We start from the raw sequence: 25,257 nt of genomic DNA on the forward strand, positions 1-25,257 counted from the left end.
TACATAAAAGAAGAACACTGGAGAATGAATAAGGAAAAGTAAAATAAAACTTTTCTTTTTCTTATTCTTAATTGATTTATAGGATAACTGAATGTTCAAAATAATGATAGCAACAATGTATTTGATTATGTATGTTCATGTATGTATATATGCTTATATATAAGTGAAATGAATGACAGCAATTATATAAGGGGTAGGAAGGAGGAACTAGGAACATTTTGTTTTTATAAAGTACTTACACTATATGTGAAGCAATATAGTGTCATTTGAAAGTGGACTTGGATTAGTTGTAAATGTATATAGCAAACTCTAGTGCAACCACTAAAAAAAGTAAAAAAAGAACAATTGATATGCCAAGAAAGGAGAGAATATGGAATCATGTAAAATGTTCAATTACCCTTTCTCTCTTTTCAGAGTATCTGATATTTCTTCTCAGGTGCACGCTGCCTTCAGAAGCTTCAAGTAGATCATTCCCATGCCAAGAGTTGTTCGATGCCATAAATTTTAATTTCTTGATTATCTGTTTAAGCATAATCTGTATTTCATTAGTATTACTTATTTCTCCCTAGAGAAAACTCCAGACATCTTACATCTGTTTCTCATAGTCTGATATAAATAATGATGATAAACTGTACATATGAAAAGACAGTATACTGTTTCACAATATTTTCTACTATAAGTCTTGTCAATTCAAGCTCTCTTTTATTGAAGTTAACGTTCTATCTTTTATAATCTTAGCTGCAGCAGGAATAGTAGACAAATATTGTGAATGGGCATTATTTCCTATCTTTCATATTCAGCATCTGCAGACTGTTTATCCTCCAACAGGAAGTTAGCTAATGTAAATGTCTGGTGATTTGGATAGAGTTCTCCAGAATTCTTTCAACTGAGATTTGAATAATTAAACTAACCTCTACCTTAAGGCAGGGACATTATTATGCTGAAACTTGAGATAATGGGCTAAATAGAAATAATGTTACTTAACATCCTCCTGAACCTAAACACGAAAGAAAGAAATGTGGAGTCCAAGTAATGTTTTTTATAAAAATGAAGTAAACCACATTTGATATAATTCCCTTTGAGAAATACTATCTGTGTGATTTCACTGCATGCTTAAAATTGCAGTTTGTAGGAATATGGAGAAAGGGTAAAGGAAATACAAAAGAAAACAAAGAAGAAACTTGGTTTGTTTTTAATCCACTCAGAAGTCATTAGTTTGGTCATAAAGCATAATAGGATCATGAAACAATCTGAGGGATAGTATTAAGGAAAAAAAAGATGAGCAGAAAAAATCCTGAGGACTGGACAGTGTTGTTTTCCAGAACTTTGTTTCCTGGGACTCAGCAAACCAGGAGAAAATCATAATTTGCCTTGGTAGAGAAGATAAGAGTAGCTGATAGGTTTAGGTTTTGTTTTGTTTTGACTTGTCTTGTTTTGTTAAGAGGGTATAGAATGAGGTGTTTCATCTGAGATGGTGTCCAACCTAGAATTAAAATAGCTTCATCCATTCATTCATTCATTCAGCAAAATGTCTATTTAGGAAATGGTAATTAAGCTGAGATCTACAGGATGAAAAGCAAGAATAAAAGCATTCCAGGTAAAGGAAACATCACATGTAAAGGCCCTATAGGTATAAAGAGTTTTGAGAAGGAAAATGATCAATGTAGCTACAAAATAAAGTCTAAACAGAAAATTGGCATGAGATGCAGTTAGGAATGTAAGCAGTAACCCTTGCATATAAGGCCTTGAAAGGCTTTACAAGAAATTTGAATAATTGCCTTAGAGCCACTAAAGGGTGTTCAATGATGAGGGGATAATGACTTTTATACTTTTTAGGTTGAACTTTGTATAATAAATAGATTAGAACAGTGGTTCTCGATGGAGGGTGATTTAGTTCCCAGGTGACATTTGGCAATGTGTGCAGACATTTTTGATTGTCATAACTAGGGAGGAAAGGGGGAGAGTGCTACCAGCATCTAGTGGGTAGAGACCAAGAATGCTGCCAAATATTCTATAATGCACAGGACAGCTCCTCTGCACCCAGCTCCCACAGTCCACAACAAAAAATTATCTGGCCTGAAGTGTCCATAGTGCTGAGGTTGAAAAACCTTAGATTCAAGGAGTCAACCAAGGATACAGGAAAATTAAGTTAAATGACTATTTCAGTGGTCTAGGTAAGAGACAATGGTATTTACTCAAGGATGTTGGTAGTGAAATGGAGAGAATTGGATGGATTCCAGATACAGTTTAGAGAAAACCTGATGGAACTAGACTTCTGATTTTGGTTATGGCAGACTTGATCATTCAAATCATTACTGAAGACTACTAATAAAGGTGGAATATAGGGTTTCTAAAAAAATCTTTTAAGGATAATCAAAGAGCTAACAAATAAGTGAGAAGTCAGTAGACTAAGATGAAAAGAGGATGGAAATCCAGAGAGGTAAGCCCAATATTTGAGGCTATTTTTGCCCTATATTTGCCCAGCCAGAAGAGGAGGTCTGGAGGTTGAGTTGTTCTTTTAACATCCTCAAGCGGATTAGAGAATAAAAGTCAAAGTCCAAAATTTGGCAAGACTTGGAACTCTGCTGAGCCATTTCTACCTCAGCCTGGAACCCCAAAGGGCTGTATTATAAGAGTTAGGTAAACTGGAAGCAAACCAGCACTTGCACAGATAGAACCAGCTTCCGGTCATCTGGGAGACCCAGAAAAATTTCAGGCATGGAAATTGAATTAAAGATGATCTTCAATTGCTAATGCATAAGTGTCTGTGTAAGACAAATGACAATGCTCTCTAGAGAAAAATAGTGTCCTCCACAAATTTTTCTACAAATACTGCTTCAAGCCCAGTATTAAATGAGATCTTATTAGACACATGAGAATACAAGACCAGCAGATGTAAAGTGACTAGAAATCGACCAACCGATACTCTAAATCCTGGAATTTTCAACCGCAGACTGTAAATCAACTATATTCAAGGGGATAAAACTTAGGCTTAATAATTTCAAGTAGGAAATCAGAAGCTCTTAAAATGTGACAAGGCAAACTTGAGAAGAAACCAAATAGAAATTCAGCAACTGAAAATTCCATCAAAATTAAGAATTCAATGGACAGTTGACATAGCTGAAGGGATAATTACTGAACTAGAAGAAAATATCCATAATGAAGCAGGGAAAGACAAAACAATAGAAAATGCGGAAGACAGCATATGTGACATAGAATAGAGTAGGAGAGGTTTCACATACATTTAACTGTCATCAGGAGAATAGGAAAGAGATAATAAGCAAAAGCAATATTCAAAGAGAGAGTGGCTAAGAATTTTTCAAATCTGATGAAAGATATCAATCTACAGGTTCAAAAAGCCCAACTAATCCCATGAAGATACATGAAAATGCTTCATAGCTAGACACATCACCAAAGACAAAATGGGGCTTCCCTGGTGGCGCAGTGGTTGGGAGTCTGCCTGCTAATGCAGGGGACACGGGTTCGCGCCCTGGTCTGGGAAGATCCCACATGCCGCGGAGCAACTGGGCCCGTGAGCCACAACTACTGAGCCTGCGCATCTGGAGCCTGTGCTCCGCAACAAGAGAGGCCGCGATAGTGAGAGGCCCGCGCACCGCGATGAAGAGTGGCCCCCGCTTGCCACAACTAGAGGAAGCCCTCGCACAGAAACGAAGACCCAACATAGCAATCAATCAATCAATAAATAAATCTTTAAAAAAAAAAAAAAAAATGAAAGCCTAAATGCCATTCACTGGGATGAAGAAAATTGGGGAAGGACTGATGAGAAGTAAGAATCTATTCCTACCAGTATTATACAGCTGGAATATACTGAAATTCTTTAGCTAAGTCTGCATCATGACCAAACAACACAAGATTTTTCTTTAAAAGAATGCCCCACGTGAGTTTGCGTATCCCTCCAAAGTGCTCTCCTAACACACTAAGCACTCATTACACATTATTGTAGTCATCTATTTGCTTGCAATAGACTAAGTACTTTGAAAGCAAGAGTGATGTCTTTCATTTATTATCTTCACAACAGTGCCTGGCAAAGAGAAGTTCTCAATAAATTTTCATTATGTTCCTTGTATTACTTACAGATAGAATTTAGTTACTAGGAACAAAGACCCCAAATATGAACAACTTGAACAAGATTTGTGTTTACTTTACCTCATGGAAGTGAAGTTTAAAGGCAGGGAGATTCAGGCTGGTAAAACAGCTCCCATTTTCGCAAATTTTCCAGGCTCACTCTTTCTTCTTCTACTTCTTTAGTACATGGATTCTATGCTTAAAATCAGCTCATGACTATGAGATCATCACTGCAGCTCCAGCCATCATATCTATACTTTGGGCAGGAAAAACAAAGAAAAAGAGCAAGTAGAATGTTCCTTTTCCCTTTTCTGGAATAGCTTTCCTGAAACACTACTCAGTTAATTCTATTCACATCCATGGTTGCAACTTCTGCTGCCCCTATCAGAGTCCTACCCTTGCAATTTCCTCTGTCTCTACTTCCTTCTGTTCCTCTAGTTTGAGACCTGTTCGGCATTTCTAACCCTAGAAGACTACTAAAGCCACCTCCTCGATTAAGGAAAATGTATTTCTAGATTTCCAAGGACGAGAATAGAATGCATTTTCTTGGAAACAACATTATCAATAGTGATTACATTGTATAGTATGAGTATGTTATCAAGTTGTTAACTATTAAGTGGGTTTCTCTGGTGTAAACTTAGATCACAAACACCATTTATAACATGCTTAAATTAGCAAAGTTATTTCTGATTACACATATTTGCCCTAGAAACGAATTTCTGAAACACAAACCTTTGTTAGGAAGTGTTGACATTGTTAGGTGTGCTATGACTCTGGTAGTGCACAGAGTCGGGGCCAATGCACTTTTGAATATTTGGTCATCTTTTCTTTTCCCCTTGTGCTTTATTATCTTTCTTGCTATACTCTTATTGCAATGTGTTTGTTTTGTTTTATTTTGTTTGCTTTCTTTTCTTTTACCCAAGGACATAACTGGGTCCCTCTTATGATCTGAGCCATTATTATTTTTTTCTCTTGAGACACAACAAAAAATGATTTGCTGGTGTCTTGAGTGTGGCATACGATTCAAACTTTGGTTTCATGTCACAGAACTCAGCTAGTAGTTGAAATGACACCTGTAACATTTTGCATACCTTAGTAAACCCAGTAGTGAGAGTTTAGCCTTTCAAAGCAACCTGAATACTCTGCATAGTTCTATCTTGAAGTAGTGATGAATAAGTACTAGTTTGATTGCGATAATTTCCCAGAATCTGAGATGAGTACTCAGGAATTATTTGGAATAAAGCTAATCTTATATTTTATCAAGTCATCTGACATAGAACTTTCTGTCTTCATCTTTTTATTTTTACCTCATCATTAAGGCACATAGTCAACTAGTAAAATCTCAGTGTAAATGCTGAAAGCACAAAGTTAAAGGTGTAATAACAAGTGGATAAACTACTTGTTATTAAAATAACAAGTGGATTATACACTCAGTATATTTTATCATTTTACAAACATGATACTATGTTAATATTAGATAAATACTTATACAAATTGCTGTGCTTTGGAATGTTAATTTTCCATTTCAGATGCTCTTCCATGGTTGGGAGCTTTGTTTTTTATCATAAGTTCATAGAATTTTTGACTTTTTAAATTATGTAGTGTGATATATTAATTTTTATTTTCTAAAAATGGTATAAAAATAAACTGTTAGAACTTTTCTTAATATCTTCTTAAAAAATTAATGGAAATAGTATGGATTTTGGAGCAGGTAGATTGGGTTTGGTCTTGATTTTTCTTATCTATATGACTTTAAATGTGTTATTTATTTTTCTGACATTCAGGTTTTTTGCCTTCAAATTGGAAAAAATATTTCCAAGAGTCCTGGTGAGGATTAATGACATTATTATCATTAATGTCATTAAACAAAAAAGGTCTAGTAGAATGTAGACCTTCAGAGGATGTCCATTTTCTCTGCTTTTTCCTTGGTTATGTTGTGAGCTGCTTCATAAGAATTTATTTAATTCCTTAATGTTTGGAACAACGTGAGTTACACAGTAAGTGTTTACTAAATTCTCATTGAGATGGAATACCCTCTAGAAATTTTGGAAGTGAATTGAGTTTTTTTTTCTTATTCATTCTTTGGTTTCTTAAATACCTCTGTGTTTTTGCTTAAAGGATACCTTTTATAATAAACTTCTTACTTTAATACTGCCAGGCTGGGTTCGATAGCTGTGCCATGCGCTCCCACAAAGCCTCTAATGCAGGGGTCCCCAACCCCCGGGCCGTGGGATGGTACCGGTCCATGGCCTGTTAGGAACCGCGCCGCACAGCAGGTGGTGAGCGGCTGTCGAGCAAGGGAAGCTTCGTTGGCCGCTCCCCGTCGCTCCCCATCACTGGCATTATGGCCTGAACCATCCCCCCTGCCCCCCCGCCCGTGGAAATACTGTCTTCCATGAAACCGGTCCTGGTGCCAAAAATGTTGGGGACCGCTGCTCTAATGTGTCTCTATTATACTGTTTATCATGTTACTTTATATTTATCTATGAATTGGTTGTCCTTTTTACTAGACTGTGGGGTCTTTGCAAATCTTACTCATTTTTCTTACATTCCTAGAACTTTGCAGAGTACCTGGCATATAGTAGGTTCAATAAACATTTACTAAGTAAAAATATGAATGAATTTATACTTCAGCATTTGAATCCAGCATTGCATATGTCATGGTCTCGCAGTTCATCAAATGAAACATCAAAGGAGGGAAATTTAATACAGAGAGTTTTTAAGCACTTGTTCTTATCTTCCTCTATTTAAAAAAACATTGACAACAATGGGAGGGGGGTACTTAATAAATTTTATGATGTAAAGAATATAGTGGCAAACGTATAAAGATTTTATATTAAAAATCAGAGTTTATAATAAGAATAGTAAAATCATAGAATTAAGCATAAGTACAATGTATTAATAAAGCTAGACAGAAATGTCCCGACATCAATCAGATTCCAGTAGAAAAAGAGAATCCACTCTGAGTATTTCAAACAAGAGGATTTGAGGCAGGGAATTTTTTACACAGGTGACAGAGGAGCTGAGAAGCCAAAGGGGGAAAAATAAGGTAACCCAGAAATTGACAGCAACCAGGAACATCTACCACCTCTGCTAGAGAGACAAGTGAGGGGGCTCAGAAACTGAGCCCAGGAGCTGAAGTCTCCTTGGAAGTTGGATCCGTGAAGGGTTATCCTGTGGGAGCTGGAACCACCAGGGAGATGCAGCTGCTTCTGGAGGTGCCACCCGGACAGAGAGGGAGGGGGAGAAACTCCCAAGCTTTGCCCCTCCTCCCACCACCCATCTCCACCCAGTGGCTCCCATGAGCCAAAGCCAGCTGACAAGGGAACCTGGGAAACTCAGGCTGCAGGGGATCTAAGAATCCTAAGATCTAAGAAGGGGATTACCCCCAGAATGAAGTAGATAATAAAGGGAAAAAAATAAAACTATGCTTTGGCACAAAGCCCATGCTTCAGCCTCTATCAACTTACTGAACTGGTCTTCAGTTTCATGCTTGATATTGTAGTAAGCACAGATGTTTAATGTCTAAATGATTGCTTATAGAGCTTCCCATCTTCCTCACTCCAATCAGAGGAGGATTTACAATGGAGCTAATGATTCTTAAACCTCAGGGCCCTACCCTTGCTCCAACCTCTTCTAGAGTTCTGAGAAAGATCTTAACTATTTTTTAAAATTTATGATTGTATATGCTTTCTGAAAACAGAGGATCCAAAAGGTTAAAGCATCTTGTCCCTTGTATAAAATCTGCCTCTTTCCTACCTCCTCTCTCCCCCTCTCCTTAATATCTAAGTTAGCTTCCTTTCTCAAATTTTCATCTTTAACTCTTAGTTCAACAAATGAAACCAGGACCTTGCATCAGGTGAGCTGGAGAAATTCTAATTCTATTCAACAAGGTAAAAAAAAATTATTCTGCTTATGGAAACTTTCTTTACAATACGAATCACAAACTCAAATTCTTCCAGGGATCCAAGCAAATGACAAATGAATGAAAAAGGATCAGTGAGGGCTAGAATGGCTCACGCCCAGGTTGAAATGAGCAACTGTTACCCAGCTCCATCCAACGGTTGCATGAAATTGAGCTCACTGGATCCAGACTGTCTTCTCTTTTCTTTTAAAGAGAAACCGAAAATATAATTTCTTTTTTCCAAGTCAAACTGTGAACTCTTTTGAGTTTTAAATGTACACTGAAAAAACCTTAATACAGTGCCGAGCAAAACAAGTCACATTCAAGTGCTATATTGAACCCCTGGGCTGCCAGTTTACAACATTTGTTTTTTAGGAGATATGCATAACTTGAGAAACTTAGAACCAATCTTTGCAAGAAATCTGATTCTTTCTTTTCCCAAAGTCAAAATCAAGAGAAAGAAAAGGATAAAGCTACCCCAAGAAGTCTGTCTGAGCTCTAGAACAGGTTGATTATTATTTATTGTAGTAAAAAAATAGATTCAACAAAATCATTTTAGTGTCAAGCATATTGCTGATGCTGGTATGTATAAGTGAGAGAGATGGGGCCAAAAAATCGGGAGGCCAACAGATGTACAACTAAATAGAATACTTATGATAAAATAGCTACAGATATTGAGGACTTACTATGTGCCAGCCACTGTGCTCAGTGTTTTGTCAATCAGACTGTCATCAACAAACATATGTTCAACCAGGCACTGTTCTATGTGCTGGGATAAAGCAATGACGAGACAGAGGAGCCTGCCTTCCAGAACCTTAGAGTCCAGAAGAGGAAGAGAGTAAATAAATGTGTAAACAAAGAGATATGTGCAAGATGATTGCAAGTGTTCTGTGATATAATAAAGAAAATGGGGTAATGGTATAGAGATTGACTGCAGTAGGGGAGATAAGAGTTTTCAAAACTGGTCCAGGAAAGCCTTTCCGAGGAGTTGACTTTGGATAAAGACATGACTTAGGAGAAGAAGGCAGTCATGAAGCAAAATTTATGAAGTTTGTTCCAAGTAGAAAGAAGAGCAAATGCTAAAGATACTGCAGTGGCTGCAAGTTTGGCATAATTGAGGGATGGAAATCAAGCCAGTGTGAGTAGAGCAGATGAGCTCAGAGGATGGGCAGGACCATATTGCACTGTAGACCATGATCAGGAGGTTGGACATTCATCTATGATGTGCAAGGAAGCCACTGAGACTTTTCAGCAGTGCCCTAGTATGGTTTGTTTATTTAATTTATTTATTTATTGGTGGCACGGCATGTGGCATCTTAGTTCCCAAACCAGGGACCATACCCCCTGCCTTGATAGCACGGAGTCTTAACCACTAGACTGCCGGGGAAGTCCGCCCTAGTACGTTTTCATTTAAGCATTAAGGTCACTCTGACTGGTCCATGGAGGGTAATGTATTGATGTGAAAGCTGAGGTGATGGAGGGCTAGAATGGATTGTAGCAGCGCCGAGAGTGAAATATTGGCAGATTTTAAAATCTATTAACTTATTTTTAATGGACTGGATGTGCGGTCTGAAGGCAAGACCTAAAACAAGAATGATGTCTTGGTTTGGAGCTGACAGGAGCTGCACAGGCCACCACCGCTGGCATCACCTCCATCACCTTCACCCCTTAGCAGTCACCATCGACCACCTACCTTCCTGCCAGCATTGCTCCTAAGCCCCATTACTCTCTGCCACAGCTGACCCTGCGCTAGATCGTTAGGTCTTTATAGAGTCAGTAGATTATTCCTCTTTACAGGCGGTATGGAAGTATTTTAATATTCTATAAACCGATACAGCCATGCCAGGTGTTACCAGCTGAATATCAATCTGAGACTAAAAAGTCTGAAGTTTATCCTGTTGGATGTAGAACATCAGTGGCAGTTTTGGCCAGGGGAATGACATGATCAAAGTAGAGTTTCCAGAAGGTTGAACTGGCAGCTGTGTGCAGTGGAGGGGGAAGCTGGAGGCAAAGATCAGTTAGCAGGTTATTGCAGAAGACGCACAAGATCAGGAGAGGAGAATACATCAACTCCCCGAAGGATTTTGCTGTGAAAGTTAGATCTTGCCTTTATAGGAGGAAGGTAATATACTCCCTTCTCCCCTTTAAATTGATTTGTTGGAGCTTTGTTTTGTTGCTGAAGGTACCAAGTGAATATACCTTTGTCGTCTACATGCCTTGTGGGTAAATGATAGAATTACCATCCCAGCTTCCTCTTTCCTGAAGGAATGAACTTTAGAACTCTATGGTATGAAGTGGGCTGGATTAGGAGCGAATTCCTGAAGTAACTTGGTACTTTCCAGAGACAGAATCTCTCTATGAATCTTTAACACATTGGTTAAACTGGGGAAAGGGAGAGATTCACATCCCTCATGAAGAACATTCAAAAATCCTTGAAAATAACCCTAAAATATATCTTTGTTTATTTATGACTGTCAGAATAGATAGAAAAATTGAGGGAGAGAGAAAAAAAGAGAGAGGGAGAGAGAACAAAATCATAACATTTGAGCAATTGGTGAACCTAGGTGAGTATACGGCGAATCACTGTATTGTTTTGCAAATTTTCTGTAGGTTTAACATATTTCAAAATAAACAATGGGGGAAAATATTTCGCTAGTTTGTTACTTGTTCTTTCTGGGAATTAGCTGACCTTTGATTTTTAGTAATGATGATTTTAATGACTCACTTTATTTTCACTCTTGGAGAGGTCTCTCTATATGTCTAAGTCAAGGGATTAAGGTCTTAAATATTTCCTAATGTACAGTGGTCTTTTTCTTCTTGTTTTAATTTCCCTAATCATTACTATGATATAAGCAAAGGACCCTTAACAGATTTTCCTAGGAGGAAAAGCTATCTGTGTTTCTCTTTGCCATTTAATTGCTATTCAGGTTGACACAGAAAGCACTCAACCCAATAACTAGATGTTGTGCCTTATCTATTTATAATGTTTGTTTGAGTCTCTGATAATTTTGAAAGTGTCTGCTGTGTTGAACAAATCTGATATAGTATTTAAGAATGTGAGAGGACACTAAATTTTACAGTTAGACCTCTCTATCTGCAGGTTCCAAATCTGCAGATATGTAGGGCCAATTGTACTCTGCCATCTAATGTAAAGGACTTGAATATCCATGGATTTTGGTGTCCACAGGGGTCCTGGAACCAATCCACCATGGACACCAAGGGACGACTGTATTTATTTTTCAGTCCATCACATCAAAAATACAATCATGAAGTAAAAATGTTCAAATCTCCATAGCTTCTGTAAAGTGGAACAAATTCCAGTGTAACTCCAGCTATTGTTGGAATCCAAAAAATAATATCTTTGCCTGTGGTTTATTCACATCTTAAAATATTAGGTTGTACCATATAAAATTGACATTTCATACATCAAAAACAGTCAAATACTGGCAATTTCATATGGTTAATCCTATTAAAATCAACACATTTTCTGTAATGGTGACATCAGGTAAAAATATGATTCATATTGCCTATTATATATTATTTCCTCCCTGATGAAAGCTCACAGCTTAACAGAAACATGGAGACTTACAGTTCATAGAAGCTCAGAACATGTGCCCAAAGCAAGTGCTAGAATAAATATAAATTCACACATAAACTTACAAATGGTAGAGTTCCGTGTCATCCAACTTACTGTGTTCCAGCATCTCTAGGCTGGCAGCAATGGAAGAAAGAAATTTTTGATTAAGGTTAGCTGGGTTTTTTGCATATTTTGCACATATTCTGTACAAATTCTAAAAGCTATTTGAATGCCTTTGGATTCCCAAGATTGTCATCATCAAAATGTGTCACTTTTTTGGCTATCGAACCCCACTACGGAGGTTGAAATTTCACTAAGTAGTATTAATCTATTGGGCAACCTACATCTTTTCCTTTCATTTTTTTTCCCCTGACTTGCAGCTTCCAGTAACCTCTGACAGGTGAAAAACCACTCATAAAATTCTCTTACTCTTTCTTTTTAACAAGTGGATATTTTCAATTAAGCATGTATCATACTTAAATACCAAATCCTGAACGTACCACAATGATGTAATAGAGCATAGATTATCCTAACTGCTCTGGTAAGTGCTATACAAAAATAGTCTGTGAATAATTCTCATAATTTGGCTCACAACACAGGAATATCTTTTCTTTGACATAGAAAATGTATTTTTCCCCTCAGATGATGAGGGTTTCCCTTGGATATTCCTCAATATTCTTTAATACTGTAGTCCTGAGAACTGCAGTTTTTCTACAAGCAGAAAGTTACATAGACTTTTTTAACCAAACTCTCTTAACAGAAAATTAAATATTAGAGCTTCTGTACAACATAGCTTCTCTTTCAATTACCACTAGAAAATTATACTAGCAAAATGAAGAAAGAACTGAGATTCCGGCTTCTTTACTTAATGAATTCACATAACAGTTTTCTATTCCAGTTGCTTCAAAAGTTCACTATTCCAGTCAATAGAGGTTTTTTGTTTTTTGTTTTTTTGGCAGAAAACCCACATACTTCCTAATGCTGCATAAAGTATCTCGATAATAAAAATAAGCAGAGGAAAAAAGGAATTGGAGTCTAGAAGGACAAAAAGTCAACTGGAGAAAGAGAGGCATGAAGAAGAAAAGTATTACGGAAGGAGGTAGCAGAAAGACTCAGGTTATGATAGGGAAGCTGCTAGAGAAATCCCTGTGTCCAGAACTGACCGATGCTCAGGCCTCACAGCAGTACTACCAGCCTGATTGCAGGTGTCACATTATCTGGGTCTAACTCCTAGTTGAATTTGGGTGATCTTAGATAAATTGTTTGCCCTCTGTGCCCCAGTTTACTTGTCAACGAAATGGATGTAGGAATGGCTTATATAGGATTGGATTAAAAGGATTGAGTGTGATATTCCAAGTAAAGCACTTAGATCCTTAGATCTTGATTCTGATTAATTGTCAACAAACATTAAGTATGAAAGCCATAGCTATATCTTAGTAATTTCTTTTCTAGCTTTCACAGCAGAACCCTTCAAAGCATAAAACAAAATCATAATCCTTGGCAATAGTTTTGGGAAAGGAGTCTGAATAATTATATAGATTCAGCTGAAACCAAACTGTAAGGTAATGGGATCATATAATGATTGAGTAGCTATTAAAACTTCATTAGATGTGCCTTCAGAAATGCATTGTGCTATTGAAAGACAGCAAGCTTTAGAACCAGGTAGGGGTGGATTCTACTTTTAGGAAAGACAGCAAGCTTTAGAACCAGGTAGGGGTGGATTCTACTTTTAGGTGTGTGACCTTGGACAACTCATTTGACTTTCCCAAGGCTCAGTTTCCTGACCTTTACAACAGGAATAACAGCATCTCCGCTGTAAGGTTGTTGTGAAATAAGCAATAATAACTAGGCAGGTGCTAGGCATGCCATATGCTCTTCATAAATGGCAACTCTTGTTATTCTCAAGGGAGGGAGGCTATTTGATACAATCAGACCAGAATATCAGAAACTTAAACATATGACAGACTCCATTCAGCAAACCTTCACACTTGCTTTGAGATCCAACTTAGAATGCTTTTGTCATGAAGTAATATTTTTAAATTACTCACAGTTTCTTTTGGTCACCCTGCAATTTTTTATTGTCTTAAACATTTCAACTTTCACAGCTCCAAGAAATTTGAAACTGAGGTCAAGAAAGATTAAAGAAATCCACCCCCAACAACAAAAATACTCTCCTATTCTCCTAGTTATTGAGCCCTTACTATACATCCTATACTTGGGTCTGGTGGTAGACCAGAACGGGATACATTTGTACTCAGAGGATCTTCGACACCATTAAATTAAAATTCAAAAGCAACTACTGAGTTTCAGAGACTTGAAACAAATTACTAAAGCTAGTTAAATATATTTCTAATATTATTAAGCTCTTTTTCTGTACCAGTACTAAACTAAGTACTTTATGTGCATTATCTCATTTAATTCTCAAACTACGCTCTGAGGCAAATAGTATCATGATCCTTCTTTTACAGATGAGAAAGCTGAGCCTTGGAGCTGCACAGCCTAAGTCACCACTAGCTACATGTTGCTATTCAAATTAAATGAATTTAAACAAAATTTAAAATTCTGTTCCCCAGATGTTCCTCGGGCCAAATTTCAAATGCTCAATAGTGGCTACTGTACTCTTCACCTCAGATTATACAGACATAGAAAATCATCACAGAAATTTCTATTAGACAGGGTTGCCTTAAAGTCTAAGTAATTATCTAAGTTAACACAGCTAACACATGGTAGAACCAGGACGCAAATCTAGGTGACCTGACTTCTGAACTTGTCTTTTTAAGCCCTCATTGCCAAAGTCAGAACCAAGATTTCGCAGTATCCACACGAACTTTCTTCCTATTGTCCACTATTTCTTCTTAAGAATATCATTACCTCAGTGAATTATATGCTTCATGGTGACATAGCACTGATATTTATAAAACCAGAGTTTTCCAAACCTCAGGCATTCATGTATCACTTCATGATTTTTGGTACATGTACACACAAACTGTACTAGTATTACTTACTTTTAAAAATTTACTCACATTTTTATTTAAAGCTATTTATTTAAAAATTTTATATTACTATCGTAAATGACTTACTTCTATTCCTTGCCTATATTTATGTTTATAAAACTAAATACAAAGAAAGCAAAATATTTTGTTATGTTCTATCCAGATACTAAGAGATTTTCATTTCTATGTAAGAAGGAGTGTGTGTTATATAGGTATTAAATATAGACTAGTACAAAACAGATACTGTTACTTGTCCTAATCCCAATTATTGAAAAAGAGTCAAAGAAGGAATACATTTCTCACAATGTGATATGATGCTATTCATGGCTACATCTGTAAAACCACCTAAAACCTCCTGTATGCCCACCAGGAGTTTGTGTCGCACATTTTAGGAACTCTGCGCCAAACATTTAGGGAAACACCAAAGGGGCATATAATAAAGAATAACTACAACCATGTGCAAAAACTATCACACGGACAATGGGTAATTCAGAAAGGAAGTGACTTTCAAGGAATAGCTTCATGGAAGGATGTGGAAATGGGCTTTAAAAGTGGAATAAAATGAGTAAGACTATTTTGGCCAGATGTGCACTAAAGTGGGGAGGCAAGAGAAGTTTTGGGGACAGTAAGACTATCAGCATGACTAGCACTACAGGAACACTTTGAAGAACTTTAGGAAATAATAGTTAAGTAAGTTTGAAGAGGCTCAATTTGGAGAGCTCTGATGCTAGATTAATACAAACTGAGAGGAAATCAGTTCAGAGTAGTGGCTTCAACTTGTGCACAGAAGGCTCAGGATGGGAGTGGCTGTGTTAATATCATCATGGAAATGAAGAGCAACGATGAGCTGGATAACTTCATGGAACCAGAATATTCTAGCCTTTATCAGCTGTGAGTCGAAATTCAGTCCCCTTTGCATGGATATCCCAGCATCCCTCCATAAGCCAAATCCCCTTCACTTGACTTAACAAAGTCCAGGCTTCTAAAGAAACTCATTCTCCCATATAGTTCTAATCCTCGGAGGTCTTATATGTCAACTTCTACCCCACCAGCCCCAAGTCTGGATGCCTGGCTCTGGGTTAGTTGTGAGAGCGATTCACAGCCACTGCTAACTGAGGGCTGGATGTGTGGAAATCCAGCCACAGCCTTTCCATTTTCATAATCGGTGCCCAGTGCAGTGGAGAAGAGAATGCGCCTCCCACTGCGGTACACCCTGCCACAGGCGTGGTTTTCAGAACCAAGTTGGCTGAGAGGGCTCTGGAGCCACGCTGCTTGAGTTCAAATCCCAGTGTAACCATTCAATTGTATTCCTTTCTCTTGTTTAAAATAGATGAATAATAATACATATCTCATAATTGCTGTTAATATTAACCAAAAGTATTCATAAAGCTCCTGATTGAATTCATACCAGATGTCTCCCTATTATTAACCCCAGATTATTATAGCTCTAAGTCACTCATACAGGCAAGTAAGCAAGTGCATACACACACACACAGTCATAGACCCCAGAAAGCTCACATCCCAGCGGGGTGACTGTTTTGGCATGTTTCCCAGTATTAGCCATATTAGTTACCCAAATATATCTTCAACCATCACCACCCTCTGATACCTGAGCCTTGGTGCCATCTTGCTGAGGCAGATTGCTTCACCTAATTGCCTTCTCACTCCCAGACACACTCCCTACATAGACTATCCTTTGCCACCAGTGTGCCAAGCTCTTTCTTATCTCAGGACCTTTGTACCTGCTAAAACTTCTTTCTTCAGTGGTACTCTCCCTTCTCTGCCTAATTTTTACTCAACTTTCAGGTCGCTGAGAAGCCTTCCCCAAACTTCCATCTAAATGGGCCACTTATTTATCCATTTATATGTATGTATGTATATCCTTCCTTTGTGAAGTACAACTTAAGAAATTCATAGACATTTGTATACACAAAGTTTTGCCCTGGAACAAAGCCAAGTTAATTCTGTTTACCAATGACTTAAGACAGACGTGGTCATGTACAGTCATTTTAATCTTAGTCATCTTGTTTTCATTTTTTCTTGGTTCTCTAGAGCTTGCTATGTTTGTGTGTCATTTTGAGGTATTTTATGAGCATTATTAATCTCATTATGCCCAATGAATGTACAAGCAGTGAGAATGATGAAAACTACTAATTAGTGGCATAAGATTATGAGGAAAAGAAAATGAAACCTAACATTAATTGATATGCATATTTTCATCACTTTTATGGCATCATCTTGGACTTAGGAACAAATAGACTTATGAATAGCCTTTGGAAATTTAACTCATTTGTACCCAGAGGAGGTTCTATGTTTGGTTTTCTGGTTATATTTTTATCTCTCTCTGCCTCTCTCTACTCTAAACTCCATGAGGCTAGGAATCAACGTTTTGCTCACCATGGTATTGCAGAGTGCCTCAGGGTGACTGTAATGACGCCAACTGCCTAGAGTTAAGCCAAACTTCACAGATTAAGGGCAGAGTCCTCCACAAGACTGCCCTCACTTCAGACACCAGTCACAAGTTCAGGAGTCCCCGGGCCATACTCACTTCTGACCAGCTGGCTGCAAATTCAAAATTTCCCACTACCCTCTCAGATTTGATAATTCATTAGAATAACTCCAGGAACTCAGGAAGGCACTATACTTAATCATTATAGTTTAATTATAGCAAAAGGATACAAATCAGAACCAGCCAAAAGGCGAGGCACATAAGATGATGTCTAAGAAGGTCCCAAATGTGAAGCTTCCTTGTCCTCAGGGTGTACGTTACCTCTGGGTACACCAATGTGTGCCAGTACACAGAGTGTTTGCTAACCAAGGAGGCTCACCTGAACCTCAGTTTCCAGAGTTTTTATCAGGGTTTCATTATACAGACAGGGTTGTTTGAATCATTGCCCATGTGACTCAATCTCCAGCTCCATCCCTCTCCTCAGAAGTCAGGCTTACATTACTTTTGGGGCTCAAAGCCCCAAAGTCTAATCGTGTGGTTGGTCTTTCTAGCATGGCCAGCCCCTCTCCTGACTCATCTCATTAATATAAACGATCTAGGAGTCCACCATGAGTCTCCTCATTAGCATAAACTTTATGTGCATAAATGTGGCCTGAGGGGTGCATAATGAATAACAAAGATACACCTGTCACTTGGGAAATTCCAACTGTTTAGAGGTTACTTCCAGGAACCCGAGAGAAAGGCCAATAAAATTGTTTATTACACAGTAGTACATAGTATTACATAGTATTACACAGTAGTACATAGTGTAATAAATACTTGGTAAATAAATGACACACCTGAGAGTTAGGTCAGATGAAACTGGATATTGTGATGACTATATCAAGAAGAAAGATAAGAGAAAACTGATAGACTCTAGCAGTGAGGTGATTGTATTCAAAGCAGTTTCAGATGTTAATTGATTAAAGAATAAATGGAAGTTGAAGTTTTATAGATTACTCTATTAAGATGTTCGCTGGTGACTAGAAGGTGGAAGATATAGGATATACAGACATGAACATGTAGAAGATGATGTGAAGGAGCCAGTGGACTAAAAGAGATTAAGGAGAGAAGAACTGATAGGGCAAGTTTGAGGTGGCCTTATGGGTAACTGACTTACCAAACACTGCTGGTGGCCAAATACAGGTCTTAGGGATGAAGTAGAGATCATTTACTCAACCAGATGGGTTCCAATGGCCTTTCTCAATCTAAAAGCCCATGATTCAGCTCTGTGGAAATACCATTGTTCAAAGATGTTTATTCCTTTAGACAAGTGGTTCTTAATCGGGGTTGATTTTGCCCCTCAGGGGACATTCAGCAATGTCTGGAGATATTTGACCCAGCAATTCTACTTCTGTCTATGTATTCAAAAGAATTGAAAGTAGAAACTCAAGCAAATATTTGTATACCCATGTTCACAGCAATATTATTCATAATAGCCAAAAGGTGAAACCAACCCAAGTTCCATTCAGAGAGGAATGAATAAACAAAATGTGGTATATCCATACAGTAGAATATTATTCAACCTGAAAAAGGAAGGAAATGCTGACATGCTACAACGTGGATAAACCTTGAAGACATTACAATAGTGAAATAAGCTAGTCACAAAAGAAAAATATTGTGTGACTCCACTTATATGAGGTACCTTGAGAAGTCAAATCCACAGAGAAAGAAAGTAGAATGGAGGTTAGCAGGGGTTGTGGGGAGGTGGGAAAGGCAAGCTGTTGTTCAATAGGTATGAAGTTTCAGTCTGGGAAGATGAAAAAGTTCTGGAGATGGATGCTGGCAATAGTTGCACAGCAAGGGGAATGTACGTAATGCCGCTGAACTGCACACTTAAAAATGATTGGTAAATTTTATGCACATATATTTTACCACAACTTTAAAAAAGACTGAAGTGCTACTAGCATCAGGTGGGTAGAAGCCAGGCATGCTGCTAAACATCCTACAATGTACAGGTCAGCTACTTCAACAAAGAACTTTCCAACCTGAATGTTGATAGTGCTGAGGTTGAGATATCTCACTTCCACAAATAAGTGAAAGAACAGCAGTTAAGAGACTGTACAGTGATACTGGTCTTTTCACTTTTACACTGCTTTTCCACACTCAAGCCACTTTCCTTATTTCGCTAGATTTCACTGCCCAAATCAAGCTAAAAAAAAAAGCAGAAGTAGTTAAAAAAAAAAAGGAGAAAAACAATCACTTAAACCTCAAAACAGAATTTTGGAATTCTCAATTTCTGAGATACATATTTCTCTCTCTCTCAAATAATTTCACCAATAAAGTTTGAAACTATGTAAAAGACTCCCAAGCTTGGTTTGAACTCTTCATATTTTGTTGCATTCCCAAGTCTATTCTATGCATGGTCAAGAAAAAGACAATAAACTATTTTAGCAATGATGTATACTTTCAGTATATATTGTGTGTAAATATATGTAATCTGATTTCAATTCTTATGAAAAATCATGAGTCTTCTACAGATGTCTTTTCTACAGCAAAGAAGGCATCCTGGTTTAAAGGATGTCTTTATTGCTCATGTTTAAAGGCTTAGAGAAATCTCAGTGACAAAGGATCATTTTTTCTCACTGCGTGTATTATCATTTAAAAGGGAACAATGTCTCCTGTTAAATAACTAGAACAAATTAAAACTTGAATGAACCATGACAGTAAGGGAAAATTATCCTTTACATTTTCTATCATGGGGCCACTGGATCAATGGCCTTTCAATTCAGTCAAATAAACCACTGATCCAGTCGAACAATCAGTGAGTCTTACTATTTTCAAGAAATTGAGCAGCTTATTTGATTGAAAATGATTGAGGCAATTGTGTGTGTGTGTGTGAGTGCATGTGTCATGCATGCAAATGTTGAGCCCCACATTTGACACAGATGAAATACAAGTGGAAAAGGACCATAGTTTGAGAAACAATGGTGTTCAAAATTTTTTTAGTATTTTATTAATTTAGTATTTGTTTATTTCTCCATCTTGTTCCAAAAAAGGTTTAGGGTAGCTCTGAGTGTTTTTATATATAATCTGCAGGCTTTTGTCTTATGTTTGTGACTATTTTGTAGACTGAGTGCTAAATGCTAAATTATTAAAGATTATGAAAGAAAGAAAGAGAGAGAGAAAGGGAGCAAGGAAGGGAGGGAGGGAGGGTGGGAGGAAGGAAGGAAGGAAGGAGGAAAGAAAGAAAGGAAGAATGGAAGGAGGGAGGGAAGGAAGGAAGCTAATATATAACACCCAATGAACTACTTTATCTTGAAGACTATTTCAATGACTTCAGTCAATAAAACCACTAGCAGACAAGACATCCTTGCTATTAATTTGTATTCAAGGATACTATAACTATAGAAAGTTGTTTATTTAAGTAGAATGAAATGTGACCTGAGTGTACTCATTGTCTTTTTACTTTCTGTCTCCAATTACCCTTCTGAAAGACATCCAAATTCTTTTTGGAGAATTTCTTTCCCCTCGAGCCATAGTCTTGGTGGGGATGATGAATCCAGGTGCCTGCCTTCCTACGATGGAGTCACACCAGCTGCTGGCGACTCTTTGTGTCAAATCTTTCCTGAATCACTCAGATATAGGCAGGAGGTGGACTTAACAGTTTCAGCTTGGTCCATGGATGTACTCCCTAGGACTTTGACTCTTGAACAAGTGATGCAGGATTGAAGAGACATTTGGAGTTGAGTCATTCTGGTGGCAGTACTGCAACCACACTATTCATGCTACAGTATATTTCTCTAGTTCCTCATTCCCAGCCCTTTCCATATTCTCTTCTTGATTCCTGCTTCCTGATCAAGTGTTACAATCCATCCCTAATTTAGTGGTTTAAAACAACAAAAACAATAACGTCATTTTGCTCAAGACTCTGCATTCTGGGCAGGATTCAGCAGGGACAGCTTATTTCTCCTCTACTCATTTTTATCTGGTAGGATTTTAAAGGTAGGACTTGAAGGAGTGCTCACATGTCCGGTACCTGCTCAGAGAAGGCTGAAACAGATGGGGACCAGAATAATTGGGTCTCCTTGGGCATGTTTTGAAACCTTTATATGGTCTTTCCATATATGATGACTTTAGGGTGGCCAGACTTCTTACGTAGCAGCTCAAGGAACAAAGATGCACGGAGAAGCCCTATCTCTTGTGCTGACCTAGCCTCCAAAGTCACGCCGTGGCACTTCTGCTGCACTCTTGATTGAAGCAATGCGAAAGTCCACCCACATTCAAGGGGAAAGAACTTAAACCCTCTCACCTCTCAACAGAGTACCGTCAACATCACATTGGAAGAAGAACACGTGGGATAGAATATATACTAGTGAAATCATTTTCAGAAAATTTAATCCACCACCCTGAGCCTTCGGATTGATGTAATCCTGTTAACGTTTCAATAAACTCCCTGTTGCTGATCTTAGCCAGGGTCAGATTCTATTACTTATAACTAAAGAATCCCAATCTAATAGAGTAAGGATCTGTTTATTAATCCCTTGGCAATTAAATGCCACCTTAAGGTTGGATATTTAATTAATATCACCATCCAAAGGTTGGTACTTATTCATTAATTAATTAATAGACACACCTGCGTGACTCAGAAGCCAGCTTTGCTTCACTGATGAACGATTCCAACTATTTTATCAAGTTTCACTCCATCGCTGCAAAACAGACAAGGTTATAAGAAAATAGCTGAGGCAGAGAAAGGTTATTTGGTTTATCACAGATGGCAATGGGGAGTGCAGTGCTTCCAGAAACAGACCCAGAAGTTTTCATTCCCTTGGCCAGGCTGGAACTATTAAATCACATAGAAATACCAGGAAAAGATAAGCTGCATGAACCAGTGATTGTTGGCACTAAACACTCCAGTGAGTTCAAGGAGCCCTTAGGGCCTGCTGTTTATTTGGAAAACCAGAAAAAAAAAAAAGTGGCAAGAGAATGGCAGGATAGAAGCCTAGCTACATATTAGCTTATGATTTTATCTTAAACAGGCTTGTTTGAAGAATTTACATATTAGGGGTGCATGAGTTTATATATATATGGGTTTAGAGCACTTTAATCCTTTTTTTAAAAAAGCTTCAGGGCATGCATACACATATTAAATAAAAATGTATGTTCCATTAAATATTATCAGTCGGTCATCAAAATATCACCCTGAAAAGAATTTTAACATAAGAGCACATAAATGTCAAAAAACAAGTTAGAAAAATAGCTAATGATATAATTAATATATAGACTATGGTGCTGCTTTACTAAAGGTGAAGATGTTAAAATAAAAAATGAAGTAAAAGAATAAGTATGTTGTTTCTAGGAATATTCCATCCCTCCTTCTGGAACTTATTAGTCAATTTCCCTAAGATGCCAGAAGGTTCTAGAAGATTTTTTAAATGTAATTGTGTGATTAACCACCTATACTTACTCTTTTATTAATGAAGTCCTTGGAGATAGAAGAGAAAAATATATGCCTGTGGTTTCAGCCACTGATGTTTTTCAGGGTTCAAATATTATATTTTAGTGTTCAAATATTATAGTGTTCAAATATTATATTTTCATCTTCTCTTTCTCTCTCTCTCTCTCTCTCTCACACACACACACACACACACACACACACACACACACACACACACTCCATTTCCACCTCTTTTCCTCTTTGGTTCTCTTCCAGAGGCTGCTCTTTCAGTGACAGACATCTCCATGGGCTGTTCTTTGTGACCACCGGCAGCGCTGTGAGAACTGTTTTGGTCTGGCTTTTCTTCATGCCTGTCAAAGGCCACAGAGTGTTGGAGTCTGAAAACACAGCCCGAATCAGCATGGTCCCCAGAGACTCCCAATACATCTCAATAAAACTTTCAATGATCTCCATTTTACACATAGCATTTCTGTTGTGGATGACACACCTCATCTGAACAAATTATATTGAATAGTACCTTAAGTGAAAAGGTTCGTTCGAATAGGGATGATACAGAGAATTACCTCTAATACCTTGTTTTTTTAATTTCCCATTATGAATAAAACCACTACTAAAACCCAAGAAAAATCATATACATTCTTTTCAAAAGCACAAAGGTCCTAAAACCTTTGATTTGAAAACCCCTTGTGGCCCCAGCATTTTAAGCCATCTTGCAGAATGTTTTATGTGTAAATACACTTGTTAGGACTATTTTTCCAAAGAAATGATTATTAAGGTCCATTACTGAAACACCTTTCTATTGATGAATTTTGGAGGTATTGCTTTACTTTTTATTTGTTGTGTCTGTTTATCTAGTTTTATTAGCAACTTGTTGCTGGATTCTTATGTATTAATTCAGTGCAACAGTAAGGATTATTTTGTGTTACGTTAGTATGAGGCTACTTTTAAAATTTTATATTTTTACCTCTGTGTAAGTACAGTACTGAGGAACTAAAGGACATACATAACTCTCAATCTATCATCTGCATTCCCTTTGCATTAAGTGTAGCACTGGCATGAAAATCAGAGCCCCAGCTGCAATTTTTCCAGCTGTCTCTGTCACCCTGTGATTTTTCGGTACAAATTTTCTAGCCTGTTTGAAAAGGCAGGCTTCTACCCCCTTCTTTGATTGTGCTTAGGCATTTGTCCAGCCTGAGACATGGATTAATATGAACAGAATCACAGACTCTTCTGAACATAAGTCATTTACGTGTGTTTAGTGGCAAATACCGAGCAAGAAAAAGGCAGACCGCAGTTGCCTTTGTACAGAGTCTGGGTAGGTTTTGATTTCACTCAGAGTCAAGAACAAAGCAACCTCTGACTTTTCCTCAAACTCAGCCCGTATGGAATGATTTCTAATGACTTCACGAACTGCTAGCCTTCAGATGACTGGAGCGTTTTCCGCTTTTTAAGTTTTCCTCCTTCTATGACGTTTTATGATTATACCTTATGGTGCAGCTCTATTTTTGCTCTTCGTGATTTTCTGAGTGCTTAAAGTTTAGAGGGAATTTTTAAAAATAATTTGGCCACCATCAAACGTGATCTTCAGTTTGGGGATGACGTGGAGTGAGACTTTAAGTACCGTGCCAACACCAAACATGGCATTCCCTATTGAATGAGCCAAATCCATCCCCTGAGTCTGAATAATTTAGAGGAGACGTGATGTCATTGTCTACTTAGAGATAAATGGAAAGGAGTCTGGGTGTAGACTTTTGGAGTGGCCTTTGTAATAACAGTAATTAAAAAGAGCATTACCTCATATATTTAAACTTTTTGTACATACCATGTGCTTTTCTCATTTTTACCCAATATTACTCAAAAAGGGCTAGTAGTCCTGTTTCATTATTTTTGAAGCACTGTTCGATGACACTGGTTTTAACAGTTTCTCACAGTTCACTGCTTCAGTTTTCATCAAATTATATTTCTAGTTACACTAGACACTTTCATCGTCAATTTCCACATGCCTCAAAGATATGCGAGGACCAGTTAGCTAACTGTGAATTCGGATACCAGATAATAGCTGCCGTAGAACATGTTTTTCTCTTAGTACAATCTTTTCTGAAATGAAAATCTTAGACTCCACTAGGCAAACTCCTTGACACCCAAACACATCCATATTTCTTTAAATTAGCTTGTGCGTATGGGGAAGGTTGAAGATCACCACAGACTATTTAATCTTGATGTGCAAATCTTGTAATAAGATAAACACTAGCCATATACACTTCCATATACTTCATATCCCAGCTGGTGGAAACGCAGCACTCATACAATTTGCCAAAGAACTGCCAAGTTCCAAAGAATTCTTAAATCCTCCCTCCCTTAAGTTCTACAACTTTCCCATGTTATTGCCATCACGTTTTGAACCTCCTGTTGTCATATGAACACTACAGATTAGGGCCCATTATATATTCCAGACAAGTCTGAAGTATGCAAATAAGTGTTATATCAACAATTGGTAGTAAAGTTTAAATATCAATGAGTCATCATTCTCAACAAACTATCAGCTTATTTGTTTTGCTTATGAATTTAAACAACATAACCAAAAACTGACTGCAGCTAGCAAAACATAAAATCCCTAATTTGCTGTTTAGAATATTGCTTTTGCCTCAAAAGTTGTTTTTTATTAATAATATGACAATAAGACCATATCTCTCGGTCTTTCAAAGATCAATTCAATCATTCCCATAAATGTGAATATCAGAGAGATTTTCTTAATATGTTTTAGGACTATCGAATCCTTAAGGGAGCATCTTTTAAAGTAATCTCTATGGT

At 37.5% G+C, this 25,257-nt stretch overlaps 1 long non-coding RNA gene across 7 annotated transcripts in view; it reads right to left on the minus strand.

Moving 5' to 3' along the window:
* The window catches only part of LOC309606581, a 73,039-nt gene that overhangs the window by 37,708 nt on the left and 10,074 nt on the right, over window positions 1-25,257 (minus strand). For 6 of the 7 annotated variants that reach the window (XR_014231952.1, XR_014231953.1, XR_014231954.1 and 3 more), the window contains exon 1: window positions 4,168-6,415. This is a non-coding gene — a long non-coding RNA (uncharacterized lncRNA). Of the gene's footprint in view, window positions 1-4,167; window positions 6,416-25,257 lie in introns of those variants that run through there. The other variant, XR_014231951.1, reaches the window with a different exon arrangement.

Source organism: Balaenoptera borealis, assembly GCF_965194805.1.
Source record: "Balaenoptera borealis genome assembly, chromosome: 11".
Lineage (NCBI taxonomy): Eukaryota > Metazoa > Chordata > Mammalia > Artiodactyla > Balaenopteridae > Balaenoptera > Balaenoptera borealis.